General features: G+C 43.5%; 1 non-coding gene across 1 annotated transcript; it reads left to right on the top strand.

Annotated features, from left to right (window-relative positions):
* Positions 1-17,323: 17,323 nt before the first annotated feature.
* Positions 17,324-17,429, top strand: LOC124523129 (U6 spliceosomal RNA). Its single transcript, XR_006964923.1, has one exon. It is a non-coding gene; the product is annotated as a U6 spliceosomal RNA (small nuclear RNA).
* Positions 17,430-18,912: the final 1,483 nt, after the last annotated feature.

The following is an 18,912-nucleotide window of genomic DNA, read 5'->3' as shown; positions in this document are numbered from 1 at the left end:
ATGTTTGGTCAAGTGCTGCAGGATGGCCTGGAGGGTCTCTGATGGGTCTCTGACTGTTGGGAGAAGACCAGGTGGAGGGAGAGCCAGGAGTATGGAACGAGCTGGAATTGGGGTGGAGAGGAGTGGCTGCAATCTGGACAGATTGGGAAGGTGAGGCCCACAGCTTATGCTGATGTTCAGATGGCAGGGGCATTGCTGATGGGAAGGTCACTCAGCTACTTGGGTAACACTTGGCCACCGGGGTGACTTGATGAAGATGAGGGAGACTGTAGGGAGAAGAGATTGGAGGGGTGGGTGGGGAGAGATGGGCACCACAGCAGGAGGAGGTTGGGGGAGGGGGTCTTGGAGACTTGGAGGGGGGTGGTGCAGGACGGAAAGGCTGATCAGTGGGTCCAGCATACAGCCAGGGGCAGGGGACCACAAGGCACAGTGACCCCACAGGTGATGCCTGAGGCTTTGAGGACCCTCCCCAGACCCCCTGGTGGATGGCATGAAGGCAGAAGCTGGCCTGGATCAACAACTTTGACCGTACACAGCAACTACTCAGGGACCCAATCCAGCGTTGGGGTGTGTGTGTAACCATCAGTAGCACCTCACCAGGCTGAACATGAGGGGAGCCCAGAAACAGAGCACTGACCAACAAAGTGTGAGCCCATTCTTCATACCACCTGGCCGTCAGAGCAGTGCCAGAGCCTCTGAGAAGAATGTCTGACAGCGGCGGAGTGAGAAAAGCCAGTTATAATTCAGGCTCTGCTTTCGTAGGAACGGATCTTTGCAGAAGAAAATGACACTTCCATGCGCCCAGAGAAAAAGCCCCAGTACGTTCAACGACGAGAGGGATCATCTCATTTAATGGGCTAGTGAGGGGTTTTAATTTCTCATTTACCCCTTTCTGCATTTCTGACTTCTTTGTGTTCCTTCAAAAAGAAAGGAGAGAGCCAACAGGTGGTGGGGGTGAAGTGTGGGGCCTCAGGTGGGTGGGAGCGCTGGTCACTCTGCAGGCGCCAGGTGGAGGCCACCTACTGGGGCTGTACCTGTCTGCTGCTCTGGGAAAACCAGCCAATTCCACTAAAAGGCAACGGTCACTGGGTGGCTCAGTTGGTTAAGCGTCCAACTTCGGTTCAGGTCAGGATCTCACGGTTCGTGAGTTCAAGCCCTGTGTCGGGCTCTGCACTGACATCACAGAGCCTGTTGGGATCCTCTCTCTCCCTAATTCTCTCCCTCTCTCTCTGCCCCTCCCCTGCTGTCTCTCTCTGTCTCTCAGAATAAATAAACTTAAAAAAAAAAAAAGGCAACAGTCTCCTCTCTCTCCAGGGTTGTATGAATCTGTGGAGGTAATAACATGCAGGCGCATGTAGGGCACATTTGTGTTTAACAAAAGGCAGGGATAACTGATTCCAAGTCATCTGTCAAAGCAGAGGCTGGCCTACGGGGTGGCCCGGCTGCTGTCTTCAGACACAATAGCTGCAGGGCCCCTCTCCTCTAAACCCAGAGCTGCCACCACTGACCAGAAGTAGTCAGAAGGCAACCTGCTATTTGGGGGTTCGGATGGGTGTGTGCAAGCACTTTACAGTTTGCAGAGTCCTTTAACAGCTGTCATCACCCCTGGGTCCTAGGTCCCTGCTTACAGGCTCAGGGAGCTAAGTTCTGGCCCCAAGCCGCCCCTCCAGCAGGTTCCACACTGTCAGCGCAGAGCCCGGCATGGGGCTTGAACTCACGAACTTGAGATCATGACCTGAGCTGAAATCAAGAGTCAGACGCTTAAGCGACTGAGCCACCCAGGCGTCCCCTGCCTCCAATTAGTTTAAAAGAATCAGAAAAAGTAAAAGGAATAAAGAGTACATGAAACAACTAAAAAACATAGCAAGATGATTTAAATCCAATAATGTCAATGAATACACTAAATGTAAATGGTCTCCACAACTGGATTAATACCAGAAATTTTCAGATTGAATAGGAAAGCAAGAACCATATAGATGCTGTCTACAAGAACCCCTCTTTATTAAAAAAATTTTTTTAATGTTTATTCATTTTTGAGAGAGAGCATGAGCGGGGAGGGGCAGAGAGAGGGAGACACAGTATCCAAAGCAGGCTCTAGGCTCTGGCCTGTCAGCACAGATCCTGATGCAGGGATTGAACTCACGAGCTGTGAGATCATGACCTGAGCTGAAGTCAGACGTTTAACTGACTGAGCCACCCAGCACCCCTATAAGAACCCCTCTTTAAATATAAAGACACAAATAGGTTAAAAGTAAAAAGATGAGAAAAGGAAAGAAAGTTGGTATGTCCACATTATCATCAGACAAAACAGATTTCAGAGCAGAGGACATTATAATAGATAAAGAGGGCCATTTCATAATGGAAATTGCAGGTGAGATTTGAATACCACTTACTCATTAATGGACAGAACAAGTAAACAGAAAACCAGGAAGAATATTGACCATTTCAACATTACCAAGTAACTTAACCTGATTTATATTGATAATATATAAACAGCACACAACAACAGCAGAATCCACATGCATATTTAACAAGACAGACCATATTCTGGGCCATAAAACAAATCTCAGTACATTTAAAAGGATTCAAGTCATAGAAAGTATGTTCTTTGGCTGTAGTGGAATTAAATTAGATACCATTAACAAACCTTTTGAGACTAAAAGATACGCTTCTAAATAACTTATTGGGGTAAAAGAAAAAATAATAACAGAATTTTAAAATATTTTGATCTGAATGAAGAAACACAACATGTCAAAGTATGTGGGATGCAGCTAATGTGATACTTAGTGGAAATTTTACATATAAATGCCTATATTAGAAAAAAAAATAGGGGCACCTGGGTGGCTTAGTCAGTTGGGCATCTGACTTTGGCTCAGGTCATGATGTCACAGCTTGTGAGTTCAAGTCCTGAGTAGGGCTCTGTGCTGACAGCTCAGAGCCTGGAGCCTGGTTGGGATTCTGTGCCTCCCTCTCTCTCTGCCCCTCCCCTGCTTGCACTCTGTCTCTCTCAAAAATAAATAAAGATTAAAAAAATAGATCTTAAATCATATACTCACATTGATGACCTCAGCTTCTACCTTCAGAAACTGGAAGAAGAACAAATGAAACACAAAGCAGAAGAAAGGAGATGATACTATTCAGAGCAGAAATCAATGGTGTATATGACAGAAAAACAATAGAGAAAAACAATGAAACAAAAAGCTGGTTTTCTGATAAGATTAACAAATTTAATAAACTTCTAGTCCAGCTAATCAGGAAAAAAGAGGGGATACACAAATTACCAATATCACAAATGGGAGAAAGATATTAACACAAGTTCTAAAGATATCAAAAGAATAATAAGGAAATGTCATGGACAACTTCATGCCAATCAATTGACAATTTAGGTGACATGGAAAATTTTCTTGAAAGATACAAACTACCCAATCTCACCAAATAAGAAAGAAATGGAAATTGTAGTTAAAAACCTTCTCATCAGGAATAGGACAAGGATGCCCGCTTTCATCACTGCTACTCAATATTTTATTGGAAACTGGGCAAGAAAAAGAAATAAAAGGTATTATGTTAAAAGGAAACAGTAAAGCCATCTCTATTCACAGATGGCATGATCCCATATAGACAAAATCCCAAAGAACCCATAAAAAAGCTACCAGGGCTGATAAACAAATTCAGGAAAATTGTGGAGTACAAGATCAAGACACAAAAATCAGTCGTGTTTCTATACACAAGCAATTAACACACTGAAAAGGAAATTAAGAGAACAATACCATTTTACAATAGCATCCAAAAGAAGAAAATATCTGAGAAAAAACGTAGCCAAGAAAGTGCGAGGCTTGTATACTATAAACTACAAAATATTATTGAAAAGACATGAAAGAAAATCAGAATTAAAAAAAAAGACATCTCATTTTCATGGATTAGAAAATTTAATGTCATAAAAATGGCAATACTACTCAATGCAATCTATATATACAATGCAATCCTTACCAAAATTCCAATGGCCTTTTTTTTGTTGTTGTTACGGAAATCCAAACCCATTCTAAAATTCATATGGAATTGCAAGGGGTCGTGAAGAGACAAAAGAATCTTGAAATGAATAACAAAGTTGGAGGGCTCACAATCCTGATTTCAAAATTTACTACACAGCTGCTGAATGTACAGCAAGTGGAACTTCCACACATCACTAGTGGGAATGTATAATGATTCAAGCACTTTGAAAAGGAATTTGGCAGTTTCTTATAAAGTTAAACATGAACTTACCACATAGCTTAGCCATTCCACTTCAAGGTATTTATCCAAGAAAAATAAAAGCATATATGCACACAAAGACTTCACATAAATGTTCACAGCAGTATTATTTATAATAGTCCCACAACATGAACAACCCAAATGTCCATCAGCAGGCGAAACAGATACATGTACCAGTTTCTTATGGCTATGTAACAAGTGCCACAAATTTTGTTTACAATTACCATGAACTTAAATAAACACAAACTTATTATCTCCCAGTTTCTCTGGGTCAGGATTCTGGAACATTCTGGTTGGGTCCTCTGCTCAGGGACTCACCAGGCCAAAATCAGGTTTCAGCAGGGGCTGCCATCTTATCTGAGCATTGGGATCCTCTTCCAACCTCAATGAATTTAGTTGCTTGCACTTGTAGGACAGAGACCCTCAACTCTAAGATGCCACCCACTTTCTGATCGCCATGATAGTTTGCTTCTTCAAAGCCAAGAGAAGAATCTCTCTCAGGCTTCAAAGCTGACTTTTGGAGGACTCAGTTCATCTTTTAGGGTTCACCTGATTTGGTCAGACCCACCTAGAATAATCTCCCTTTTTCAGTAACTCAAAGTCAACTGACAAATCGCCAGAAATTTCTTCATATTCAAAGGTCCTTCCTACACTCAAGGGGAGGGGATTATCTAATGTGTATCTATTGGGGTGGAGAGAACCCTGGGGGCCATCTTAGAATGTTGCCTACCACAGAAACAAATTGTGGTATATCCATGCAATGGGGATCTTGCTCAGCAATGACAGAGATGAAGCTTTCTTTAAAATTTTTTTAATGTTAATTTTTGATTATTTTTGAGAGACAGAGAGAGAGAGAGAGAGAGAGGGAGAGACAAAGCATGAGTGGAGGAGGGGAAGAGAGAGAGGGAGACACAGAACGTGAAGCAGGCTCTAGGCTCTGAGCTGTTAGCACAGAGCCTGACTCAGGGCTCAAACTCAGGAACCTTGAGATCATGACCTGAGTCGAAGTTGGACACTCAACCAACTGAGCCACCCAGGCGCCCCAGGAATGAAGCTTTCAATACACACAACAACATGGGTGTATTTTAAAATGACCATGCTGAGTGAAAGCAGCTGGATAGATACATGGAACATTTTGTGGTGATGGCTTCATGAGTATTTACATATGTTTATATATGTTGTGAGTGTTTATTGTACAACAACTATACAGATGTTTAAAAAATAACTATAAAATCTGATATTTGATAGTTATTAGAAAACATTTAAGTATGCTTTTCAACTTTTCTACCGTTATTTTTATGAAATTTAAATTCAGGTCAATTATTTCTTTAAAAAATTTTTTTAATGTTTATTTACTTTTGAGAGAGAGAGAGACGGAGCACAAGCAGGGGAGGGGCAGAGAGAGAGACACAGAATCTGAAGCAGGCTCCAGGCTCTGAGCTGTCAGCACAGAGCCAGATGCAGGGCTCAAACTCATGAACTGTGAGATCATGACCTGAGCTGAAGTTGGATGCTCAACCGACTGAGCCACCCAGGTGCCCCCCCAGTCAACTATTTTTGATGGAAACTTAACATTAAAACTGAGATGTGTGGTAAGCACTAAATGCACATCTGATTTTGAAGACAGTATGAAAAAGGCTATATCATTGTATTATATTGATCACAGGTTGGAACGGTAACATCTTGGAGATACTGGGTTACATAAAACAGGTTATTAATCTTTTTAAAAACATGCTTATTTATTTTTTTGATAGAGAGTATGAGTGGGGGAGGGACAGAGAGAGAGGGAGACAGAGGATCTGAAGCGGGCTCCGCGCTGACAGCAGTGAGCACGACGTGGGGCTCGAACTCATAAAACTGCGAGATCATGACCTGAGCCGAAGTTGACACTCAACCGACTGAGCCACCCAGGCGTCCCAAAATAGACTATTAATCTTAATTTCACCTTTTTTAATGCGGCCACAAGAAAATTTCACATGACTCACAGGACTCTGTGGTATTTCTACCGGACAGAGCTGGTCTAGATCAGAGTACTCGGTGAGGGCAAGTAGGGGGTTCACAAACAAGATCAACAACACCAGGAGACAGACAAATGGAGAAGAGGGGCCACTCTGCAGGACAAATGTCCCTGTTTCTCAAGGAAATCAGTGGATTAAAGACCAAAAAAAAAAAACCAAAAACAAAACCCAAACAAAGCAAAACAAAGAAACAAACAAAGTAGAGGAGAGGGAGAGAAGGACAATTCCAGAATAAAGGAGGCTTAAGAGTCAAAAGATCGGGGTGCCTGCCAGCTCAGTTGGTTAAGCGTCCAATTCTTAGCTTTGGCTCAGGTCACAATCTTGCAGTTTTGTGAGTTCGAGCCCCATGCAGGGCTCTGTGCTGACAGTGTGGAGCCTGCATGGGATTCTTTCTCTCCCTCTCTCTCTGCTCCTCCCTCACTTGTGCTTTCTCTCTCTCAAATAAATAAGTAAACTTAAAAAAATTTTTTTAAAGAAGTTAAAAAATCAAATGCAATGTGCAGAGCATGTCTTAGATCCTGGTTTGAACAACCCAAGTGTGAAAAGATATTTTTGAAGTCATTGAAGCATCTGATTATGGACTGGCTTTTAAACAATATTAAGAAATTGTTATCCATTCATTAGTTGTGTCAGTGGCATGGCGCTTATACAAATACAAGCCCTCCACACCGGAGTCACGGCAGGGAAGGGGCAGGCTGGGCGCACACACGGAGGAAAATGAGCTGTGAGGTTAGCAGAGGAGCTGGGACATGGGTACGTGGTGGCGGGTCATGTTTGCCCTATTCTTTGCATGTTTAAGTTTTTGAAATTTTCCATAAGAAAAAGTTAGAAAAGAGGGGCGCCTGGGTGACTCAGTCAGTTGAGCATCCGACTTTGGCTTGGGTCATGATCTCATGGTTTGTGGGTTCAAGCCCCGCATCAGGCTCTGCACAGCTTGGAGCCTGGAGCCTGCTCTGGATTCTGTGTCTCCCTCTCTCTCTGCCCCTCCCTTACTAGTACTCTGTCTCTCTCTCTCTCAAAAATAAATAAAAAACTTTAAAAAAATTTTTTAAAAAAGAAAGAAAAGAAAAGAGAGGCAAGCCTGTGGCTTTCTCCCTGAAAGTCCCATGAGACATGGGTGCTGTGTGACCTTGGGCTGCCCTCCCTGACTGAGCCAGGGACGAAGACGGCAGCAGGGACACAGGCTTCCTCATTAAGGTGAGTGGCAACACTGCTGATCAGTTTATTACACGCAATGTGCATCTGTCAACAACTCTGCTCCTGAAATTGGTTACAGCCAATAACCTAATTTGTCCCCCACCCCCTTTACACTCGCTGTTTGCAAAATATAAGGACATTTTCCCCAGCAAACATTTCAGAACTGCAACATGCAGACACTTAAAGCCCTTTTCATCATCCAAAGTGCTAATACAATTTGGCTGAGTTCATGCAGAAACATCTGTTTTCAATCCGCAGGCCACTGGGGGCCTGCAATTCACGCCCGGAGCAGCTGTCACACACTCTGTCACCTCAGTGTCTTTAACCCTTTCCACAATCCCCTTGCACACATTCACACAAACCACCAAGTGTGCAATGTTTGATTCTGAAGGGGCTTGTCAGAACAGCCCTGGTATCAGAACTGCTGAGCCGCAAAAGCCCCTGGTGTGGTCAGGACACTGTGCCCCTGGGTGACTGAAGGGCACCACCATTAAACTCGAAAGGACTAGGGAGTTCATTTCTCTGGGGATATGTCACAATAGTGCGGGCCTTCGATGCACTATTAACCTCTGAGGATCAGAGCCAGCCACTCCCCGCCCCCCCGCCCCGCCGTCACCTGCCCAGGGTGGGTCTGGGTGTGTGACCCAGTCCAGAGCCCCAGCCCCTTTCTCCTGGCTCCTCTGCCTGCTTCTGTTGTGTTTGTGTATGCTGAGGGTTGACAAGGAAGCCAGGAAATGGCTTAAGAAGGTAAGAAGGCCCAGGAGTGCCTGGGTGGCTCTGTTGGTTGAGCATCTGACTTCAGCTCAGGTCATGATCTTACAGTTTCTGAATTTGAGCCCCACGTTGGGTTCTGTGCAGAGCCTGCTTCAGATCCCCTGTCCAGTCCCCACCCCTGTACTTCCCCAGCTCATGTTCTCTCTCTCTCCAAAATAAATAAACACTAAAACAAAAAGAAGGTAAGAAGGCCCAGAACCCTCCCATACACCCCATGCCGCACCCCCGGACTCTGTGCATGCAGGTAGCGACAGTGGTCCAGTGTCTGTCCTCAAGCTGCACACAGCCATACTGCCCGAGTCTCTGATACTGGGGGCCTGGACCCTTGCTCCTTCCTCCCCTCCTACCTGACCACCAACATTCTGCCTGGGCTCCTGGTTGACCCCCTCCAGAGCAGCCGGGGCATGGGCTCCCCCAGGGAGCCTCCCTTGAGTTGTCCCCACCTGCAGCCCTCCTTCACTGGGGTGTGAGGTCAGGGATGCCCTGGGCCTGCTGCAGAGGGGCGGGGGCATGTGGGGGCTGGTGACCTCGTGGTTGGATGAACTTAGTGGTCTGCCAAGGGCAAAGGGTGTCCCATAGCACAGACCAACATGAGGAGTGTGGGAAGAAAATATGATAACTCCTTTTAATATTTTGCATTCACTGAAAGTGATTTTGTTACGTGGGTGCCTAAGTGGCTCAGTCGGTTAGGTGTCCGACTCTTAGTTTTGGCTCAGGTCATCAACTCATGGTTCATGAGTTCAAGCCCCTAGTCGGGCTCCATGCTGATGGTGCGGAGCCTCCTTGGGATTCTGGGTCTCTGTGCCCCTCCCCCACTCATGCTGTCTCTCTCAAAATAAACTAAAAAAAAAGTGATTTTATTATGTAATGGTTGCTATGTAAAAAGATTACCTGTAACATATGTTATGAAGCATGATAACAAGTTAGATGCCTAGAGGCCCTCCACCCAATCAGGCAGGGAAACATGATCAATCCCTCCATTTCGTCCACCTGGGCCATCCTCCCTACCCACCCCACTTCCATCATTCCCACTATTCGCAATTTTTAAAAAATTCATTAAGAATATTTTATCTAACTCATATAACTCAATAGCAAAAAGCACCCAAACAATACAATTAGAATGGATTAATTATGATTAATTAATGGTTAATGATCACTTACACTTTAAAATTTGGGTTGAGGATCTGAATAGATATTTTTGCAAAGAAGACAGACAGATGGCTAACAGGCACACGAAAAGATGCTCAACGTCACCCATCATCAGGGAAATGCAAATCAAAAGTACAATGAGATTGGGGTGCCTGGGTGGCTCAGTTGGTTAAGCATCTGACTTCGGCTCAGGTTATGATCTCATGTTTGTGGATTTGAGCCCCACGTCAGGCTCTGTGCTGACAGCTCAGAGCCTGGAGCCTGCTTCAGATTCTGTGTCTCCCTCTCTCTCTGCCCCTCCCTTCCTCGCACTCTGTCTCTCTCTCTGTCAAAAATAAATAAACATTAAAAAAATTAAAAAAAAAGTACAGTGAGATAGCAGCTCACACCTGTCAGAATGGCTAGTATCAAAAAGACAAGAAATGACAAGTGTTGGTGAGGATGCGGAGAAAAGGGAGCCCTTGTGTGACTGTTGGTGGGAATGCAAACTGGTGGAGGCACTCTGGAAAACAGGATGGAGGTTCCTCACAAAATTAAAAATAGAACCACCTTATGATCCAGTAATTACACTAGTGGGTATTTACCCAAAAGAAACAAAAGCACTAACTTGAAAAGATATCTGCGCCCCCATGTTTATTGTATCATTATTTACAATAGCCGAGATATGGAAACAAACTAAGTGCCCACTGATGGATGAATGGATAAAGACAACATGCTATCCCACCGCTAACATATCCTCAGTGGTGAAAACCTGAGAGCTTTCCCCCTGAGGGCAGGAACAAGACAAGGCTGTCCACTCACCACTTTTATTCTACATAGTACTGGAAGTCCCCTCCACAGCAATCAGACAACAAAAAGAAATAAAAAGCATTCAAATTGGTAAGGAAGAAGTAAAACTGTCCCTATTTGCAGATGACATGATACCCTAAATAGAAAAACCTAAAGACTCCACCAAAAAACTACTAAAACTGATAAATGAACTTAGCAAGTTTGCACCATAAAATCAATGTACAGAAACCCATTGCATTTATATACACTAATAATGAAACAGCAGTAAGAGAAGTCAATAAAATAATCCCATTTATAATTGCACAAAAAATAATAAGATACATAGGAATAAACTTAACCGAAGAGAAGAAAGATCTGTACTCTGAAAACTATACAGCACTGATAAAAGAAATCGAAGAAGACAAAAAGAAATGGAAAGACATTCCATGCTCATGATTGGAAGAACAAATATTGTTAAAATGTCTATACTACCTGAAGCAATCTACACATTTAAAGCCATCCCTATCAAAATACCACCAATGTTTTTCACAGAGCTAGAACAAACAATACTAAAATTTGTATGGAACAAGAAAAGACCCTGAATAGCCAATGTAATCTTCAAAAAGAAAAACAAAATGGGAGGTATCACAATCCCAGACTTCAAGTTATATTACAAAGCTGTAGCAATCAAAACAGTATGGTACTGACACAAAAACAGACACATAGGTTAATGGAACAGAATAGAAAGCCCAGAGATAACCCCACAATTATATGGCCAATTAATTTTTGACAAAGGAGGAAAGAATATGCAATGGGAAAAAGACAGTCTCTTCAACAAATGGTGTTGAGAAAACTGAGCAGCTACATGCAAAAGAAAGAAAGTGGACCACTTTCTTACACCATACACAAAAATAAACTCAAAATGGATTAAAGATCTAAATTTGAGACCTAAAACCATAAAAATTGTAGAAGAGAACACAGGCAGTAACTTCTCTGACATCAGTTGTAGAACCTTCTAACTAGATATGTCTCCTGAGGTAAGGGAAACGAAAGCAAAAACAAACTCTTGGGACTACATCAAAATAAAAAGCTTCTGCACAGCAAAGAAAACAATCAACAAAACTAAAAGGCAAACATACTGAATGGGAGTCTGCTTGGGATTCTCTCTCTCCTTCTCCCCCCACTCTCTAAACATTAAATAAATAAACATTAAAAAAATTATAAATTAAATTCCTTTAACAGAAATATATTTTCTATTTCTCCTTGTGTCAGTTTTGGGAAGTTACGTCTTTTAAGGCATTTGTCCCTTTTATCAAATGTACTGGTATAAAGTTCCTCATAAAAATCTGTTATCCTTCTAATGTCTGTGGGATTTGGGTAACTTGTGTGTTCTTCTAGGCACTCTTGCTAAGACTTGATCAATTTTATTAATCTTTTCAAAGGGTTGTTTCTCTTTTGCTTTCTATTTTATTTATTTCCTTTCTTGTGAGGTAATGTTTAAAAAACAACGTGGCACACACTGCCTGATAGATAGTAAGCACTCAGACAGGCACTCCTGGCTGCTTAGCACATGTCTGTCCAGTGGTCAGATGGATGTACAGCTGGGTGGCTGAGCAGAGTGGAGGCCCCGTAAAGACAGAAGGAGCAGGCAGGTCACACCACCTAAATGTAAACATCTGAATGTGAACAGCCCTGAATGCAAACATCTCAGAAATAAACACACAGACCAAGCTCTAAGGCTCGCATGGTCTGGATGACCCTGTGAGGTCCCCTTATGTCCCTGAACCTCTGTTTTCTCATCTTTTTTATTTTTTAACTTTATTTATTTTGAGAGAGCGGTGGGGAGGGGCACCGAGGGAAGGGGAGAGAAAGCGAGCTCCGTGCTGCCAGCGCAGAGCCCGACGTGGGGCTCAAACTCAGGAAACTGAAAGATCATGACCTGAGCTGAAATCAAGAGTCACCTAACTGACTGAGCCACCCAGGTGTCCCATTCATTTGTTTGTTTTTAAATCCAAACAGCATCCAAAAGCAACAGAGTTTGGCTAAATAATAATAATGAAAGGATCACTTCTCTCTGATGCTTGGAGCACCCACACAGGGCCACTGTGTACCTGTGGCCTCAGGCACTTGTCACAGCAACCTCTGTCTGCTTCACGAAATGAGAGAACCGGGGTGGCTCATTTGGTTGAGCATCGGACTCTTGATTTTGGCTCAGGTCATGATCTTGCAGTTGTGGCTTTGAGCCCTGCGTCGGGCTCTGTACTGACAGCTCGGAGCTCGGATTCTCTCTCCCTCTCTCTCTCTGCTCCTTCTCCACTTGCACTGGTTCTCTCAAAATAAATAAACTTAAAAATGAACAATATACTGACCAAATAAGTCAAGGAAATCTTTACTCTGCAGGGGGCAGTGTTTTGCTGGTTTCAAGAGGCTGCGCTCCTTCCCACTCTTGGTGAGATATGTTTCGTGTAAAGCGGGAATTCACCAATTAGGATGATCCTGGTGCAGGATGGAAAGGCTGTTAACTGGCAATATTGGAGCCTGTGTTAGCTTTCTCCAAAAATAATAAAACTGAGCACTCCTTCCACCCCCAGTCATGGGCCTTTCACAGATTAGTCCATAAGACTCTCCCTGGCTGAGTTTATGTGGCTTGGGGTTTGGGGCATCCTTGATGGCCGGGTGGCAGTGGACTGGGTGGTAAGGCCTTCCGGAAGTCATGGAGACAGCGGCGTCTGGGTGGCTCAGTCAGTTAAGTGTCTGACTCTTGGTTTCATCTCCACTCATAATCTCTCTGTTTGTGAGTTTGAGCCCTGTGTTGGGCTCTGTGCTGACAGAACCTGCGTGGGGTTCTCTCTCTCTCTGCTTCTCTCTGTCTGCTCCTCCCCTGCTTGCACCTCTTTCTCTCTCTCAAAATAAATAAATAAACTTAAAAAAAAAAGGAAGCAATGGAGATAGACATGACATGCATGAGAAGGCTCCTTTTGGAGCCCACAGAGCTCTGCTGGGCAAGGGAGCGCCAGGCTCCACTCTTGCTATTATTACTGAAAGTGACGCACACATGCTGGGTCTCCAGGAAGGGAAGGAAATGAACACAGAGTGGAGGCCTTCTCTGCACCAGACACTGCCATTATGAGCCCCATTTTGTGTCTGGAACGCAGGGTGATCCTAAAGTGTAAAAGCAGTCCCCCAGCGAGGAAGCAAGGGGTTCAAAGTCTGGCCTTGGTGATGTGGGCATCTTCTGCTACCTCTGGTTCCTGGAGGAATCTTTGTGGGGTCTGCATGAAATGGTGAGCACCTCTCCCGAAAGAAGGAACCCGCTAAGGCAGAGCCTGGTGCATAGGCCAGGCAGCCTGCTGGGAGGGCATAGTGACAGGAAGGGGACCAGGAAGGAAGACAGGAGGGTGGGAAGGGAAACTGAGACCGGAGCCCAAGAGTACCACAGGACACCCCAGTAAAGCCTGCAGCCCCAAGGCCCTGGCCTCTTCTCCCAACAGCCCCTCCCCACGTTGCTGCTGGCCCCTGTCCAGCCCTCAGGAGGGTACAGGATGGGCTGGCAGAATATGGGGTGGACTTCTCTTCCTAGGTATGCATCCCTGTCTGTAACTTTATTTTATTTATTTAAAAATTAAAAAAAAATATTTATTTATTTTTGAGAGAAAGAGAGACAGAGCCTAGCAGGGGAGGGGCAGAGACAGTGAGGGAGACACAGAATCCAAAGCAGGCTCCAGGCTCTGACCTGTCAGCACAGAGTCTGACAGGGGCTCGAACCCACCAACTGTGAGATCATGACCTGAACTGAAGTTTAACGCTTAACCAACAGAGTCACCCAGGCACCCTTATTTTATTTTATTTTATTTTATTTTATTTTATTTTATTTTATTTTATTTTATTTTTTATACATTTTTTTTTTTAATTTTTTTTTTCAACGTTTATTTATTTTTGGGACAGAGAGAGACAGAGCATGAACGGGGGAGGGGCAGAGAGAGAGGGAGACACAGAATCGGAAACAGGCTCCAGGCTCCGAGCCATCAGCCCAGAGCCCGACGCGGGGCTCGAACTCACGGACCGCGAGATCGTGACCTGGCTGAAGTCGGACGCTTAACCGACTGCGCCACCCAGGCGCCCCTATTTTTTATACATTTTTATTTACTTATTTTGAGAGAGAAAGAGAGAGAGCATGAGTGGGGTAAGGGTAAGGGGACAGGGCGACAGAGAATCCCATGCAGGCTTCATTCTGTCAGTGCAGAGCCCAATGTGGGGCTTGATGTCACAACTACGAGATCATGACCTGAACTGAGATCAAGAGTCTGACACTTAACTGGCTGAGCCACCCACACGCCCCCCTGTCTATAATTTTAAAACAACTTCAACCCAAAACACTTCGCCTGAATCGAGTTTTGAGGAAAGAGTCCAACAAATCCAGATTATGGGAGAAAACTGATGTGGAGCCTTCATGACACCAGGAAAGACAGACAAACAATATGGAGGGACTGTGGTAGATTAAAAGACTTTAATACACATGACAAACAAGTGCAACGCTTGATCATTGATTGGATCCCAGATGTAAAAATAAGGCCCAAAAGGACATTACTGGGGCCACTGGGAAAAGTTGAATATGGACTGTATATGAGAAATGTTTTTGTGTTAATGTTTCCTGGGTGTGACACCCGACCTCAGGTTTTGTAGAACGCCCTTGTTCTAAGGAGATACTGATACACTTACACTTAAATGGTTCAGCTAAAGTTATGAGGGCTGAGATAAAACACACACTGCCAGATGTTAATGAGGAATGGATTGAAGTGGGGTGTACACCATTCCATACGAAGTTTTCTGAGTAAAAAGCTTGGGGACATCTCCAAGTCCCTGTAGATAATGGCAGCCACCTAAAGGCAAACTTCTCCATACAGATCGACCAAGAGCGCAAATAAAACCACCCACACTGGGGCCTAGAGCATGACCAGGAGACAGGCTGCTGCCCACCTATAGTTGGTGTGAGCGAGGCGAGAGACCCCACCTGCAGAGCCCGCTCCAGAGAACCGCTGGCATGGCAGGTCGGGCAGAGACCACGTGGGAAAGAGGAGCAGGGAACTGGGGCCAAGAATTTAGACAAAATGACACCAGAAGGAGAAAGTCCCACTAGAGTGGGGCAGTTCTGAGAGCAGATATGAGACCAGGTGAGAGGCAGCACTGGATTCTGGGGGGATTCAAAAGGGACAGAGAGCATGCAGGACCAGGGTTGGCTGTCTTGGAAAGATCCTGCTTCTAGAGGATGTGGCTCAGAGGTGGAGGCCTTTAGAGGGTTGGGGGTAAATGGATAGGGTAAAAAAAAAAGTAGTATGGGGAAATCAAAGGCCTATAGAAGCAAAAGTGAATGGTAAATTTGGCAGACACCAAACCATCCCACACCGGGTAAGACTCCAAGTAAAGGAGTCCTTAAACCAACAGAAGAGGGCACTCCTGAATTAAGAAATCTGATGTTACCCAAATCCCCAAGGCTAGCCTATGATTGGTCTATTATTCCCACTACCTGCAAACATAAAGACATTTCTTTTTCTTTTTTAAGTTTATTTATTTATTTTGGGGTGGGGGAAGAGGCAGAGAGGGAGAGTGAGAATCTTAAGCAGGTTCCATGCTGTCAGCCTGGAGCCTGACACAGGGCTCAATTCCTCAAACCATGGGATTGTGACCTAAGCCAAAATCATTCATCAGACACTTAACCAACTAAGCCACCCAGGCTCTCCAAGACACTTCTAAGTTAACAGAGGGTAACAAACAGTATCTATACAAAAGCAATATAAGGGGCTGACAATCATTTTCCCCACAAACTAATTTACATGGGAATAATGTAACACAGAATCCTGACTTGAATAGCCTTACGAAAGTGTCTGAGACGTGACAAAACACCTTACATATAAACTTGAAAACTCAAAACGGAAATGGACACACACGAAAAAGGTACACACAAAACTAGAATTCCCAAACTCAGGAGAGAAAATGAAAAACACAACATCATCTCAGAAATGAACACTAAACTAGACGCTCTTTTAGGAAGAATAGATTTGACTGAAATTTTAATAAAGTTCATTGAGGAAATGAATGAAAACAACCATAAAACCAAAATGAAATAAAAACAGTAGCAAAGAGGATTATATAGAAAGTGATAGATACAGAAGATGGGCAAAAAAGATCTAGTGTATAGACATAGCATTGGAAGAAAAACAACATAATTAGCAGCATAATGATTTTCCAAGAAATCTTTCTGGAAATAAAAGCAGACTTGAATCTGCATAGTCAACTTCCCCCCACCCCTTGCCCAGTGCACTTGAGAAAATCGATACTGAATGGGCAACTCCAAGATATTTCTTAGTAAAATGATCAGACTTTAAAGGTAAAGAAAAAAACAATCTTCTGGAGCTCCAGGAAAAATGATCAAGTGACTCATAAAAGGAAGAAAAGTGTGTTTACATCAGACTTCTTGACAACTGCATGTAAGCAATACAACCCAGAGCAACGTTATAATGAATTCAAAGAAAGCAAGTGTGAGCTAGGATTTTATAACCAGCCAAACTATCCTTCAGGTATCAAGAGGACAGAAAACAATGTCAACATGAAATGAATCAGGGAACGTCATACTCATGAGTCCTTCTGGAAGAACCTGTCAGAAGCTACACTTTATCAAACGAAGGAATGACTAGGAAAACTAGTAAAAATAACTATCAGCAAACCAAATCTAACACCATTGTGTTGGATGGACTAAAGCACCTGCCATCCCTATCTCCTGGAGTTCACGCCCTGGAGTGTGGATGGAACCATTGACTTTCCTCTAACCAACAGAATATGGCAATAAGCTCTCGTCCTGCAACTAAAAAAAGGTGACTGTTGCTGGCAACCACATAGGTAGAAGAGCAGATCCATTCCTACCTCAGCCTCTAGATGAGGATTAGTCCTGGCCGACACCAGTAAGAACCCAGCAAAGCCACGCCTGGACCTCACATCCAGATGGCTAACACAATCATATTGAAACATAATATATCATGCCCAAGTGGCTTCCATTTCAGGAAGGCAAGGATGGCTTAATATTCATATTTAATAAATTTTGTGTCTTATTGTTTGCCTTATCCTCTCATCCTGGACCTGGTATCAGGAAATCCATTAGTATGATTAATCTTATCGTGCTTGCCTTGGCAGCACATATACTAAAGTTGGAACAATATAGAGAAGATTAGCATGGCCCCTGCACAAGAAGAGAGGTAAGTTTATGAAGCCTTCTGTATTTAAAAAAAGGTGGGGGGCACCTGGGTGGCTCAGTTGGTTAAGCATCCGACTTCGGCTCAGGTCATGATTTTGCGATTCATGGGTTCGTTTGAGCTCTGTGTCGGGCTCTGTGCTGATAGCTCAGAGTCTGCAGCCAGCTTCAGATTCTGTGTCTCCCTCTCTCTCTGCCCCTCCCATGCTTGCATGCATTCTCTTTCTCTCTCAAAAATAAATAAAACATTAAAAAAATAAAAAAATAAAAATAAAAGATTCATCTTATTAACAGTGCTAGGAGAAATATCATATAATTATCTCCATATAGGTCTTCAATGAAAATCAATATTCATTCTTGATTTTAAGAAACCACCCAATATAATAGGAATTAATGTGTACCCCCATATATACATACATACATCCCCCTATCTCTGTTCTAAAGTCAGTACCTCTCTCTCTCTTTCTCTTTTTTTTTTTTTTGACATGCAAGGCAGAATGTTATTCACTTTTGTGTTGAACAGTGTAAAAACCACAAAATCTGGATTGACTTTAGGTAACAATAATTTAAAAGATAGAAAGCCCCTATTACAGAAATTTTTAAATTACCTATTTGACAATTTATACAATAAATGAAGAAAACTAACACTGGAACAGGCTGGGGATCAACCAACACAATACAACATGTTAACACATGTGGCCAAAGGATGTATGTGTATCATCCATCACCTTCCATGTAACATCCTGGCTGGTGTTTGTTTTATTTTGCGGGGGGTGGGGGGGCTAAAGTCAGCATCTCCTGTAACAGGAGAAGTACTAGAGACTTTTTTTACTAACCTCAGGAACAAGGGAAAGAGGCCCATTATACCTAATATTTAATATTAAATGGGAAGGGTGTCAGGTGGCTCAGTCGGTTGAATGTCCAACTTCTGATTTCGACTCAGGTCATGATCTCTCAGTTCTGGAGCTCGAGCCCCACATGGGGCTCTGTGCTGACAGTGTGGAGCCTGCTTGGAAGTTTCTCTCTCCTTCTGTCTCTGCCCCTCCCCTACTTGTGCTCTCTCCCTCCCTCTCTCTCAATTAATAAATAAAAACTTAACATGTTTTTAAAAAGTTTTTTTAAATGTTTACTTATTTTTGAGAGAGAGACAGAGCGTGAGTGGGGGAGGGGCAGAGAGAGAGGGAGACACGGGATCTGAAGCAGGCTCCAGGCTCCAAGCTGTCAGCACAGAGCCTGACTCGGGGTCGAACTCATGAGCCACGAGATCATGACCTGAGCTGAAGTCAGAGGCTTAACCGACTGAGCCACCCAGGTGCCCCAAAAAATAAAAACTTAAAAAAAATAAAAAAATATTGAGTGGGAGGTATTTAGCCAATTTAATTAGATAAGAGAAAGCAAGTAGATGCATAAAAATCAGTAAAGAAGAAGCCAAACTATTTCAAGTTTCAGATGATAGAATCCCTAAACTCTCTAGAAGGATTAATGCTTAAACTAATAACAAAATAAATTCAGTGA

This window comes from Lynx rufus, unplaced genomic scaffold, assembly GCF_022079265.1.
Source record: "Lynx rufus isolate CCGP_SWC_20201006 ecotype Redwood Valley unplaced genomic scaffold, mLynRuf1.p SCAF_1, whole genome shotgun sequence".
Classification (NCBI taxonomy): domain Eukaryota; kingdom Metazoa; phylum Chordata; class Mammalia; order Carnivora; family Felidae; genus Lynx; species Lynx rufus.
Note: the sequence above shows the minus strand (reverse complement) of the source record. Positions and strands in the feature narration are given on the sequence as shown.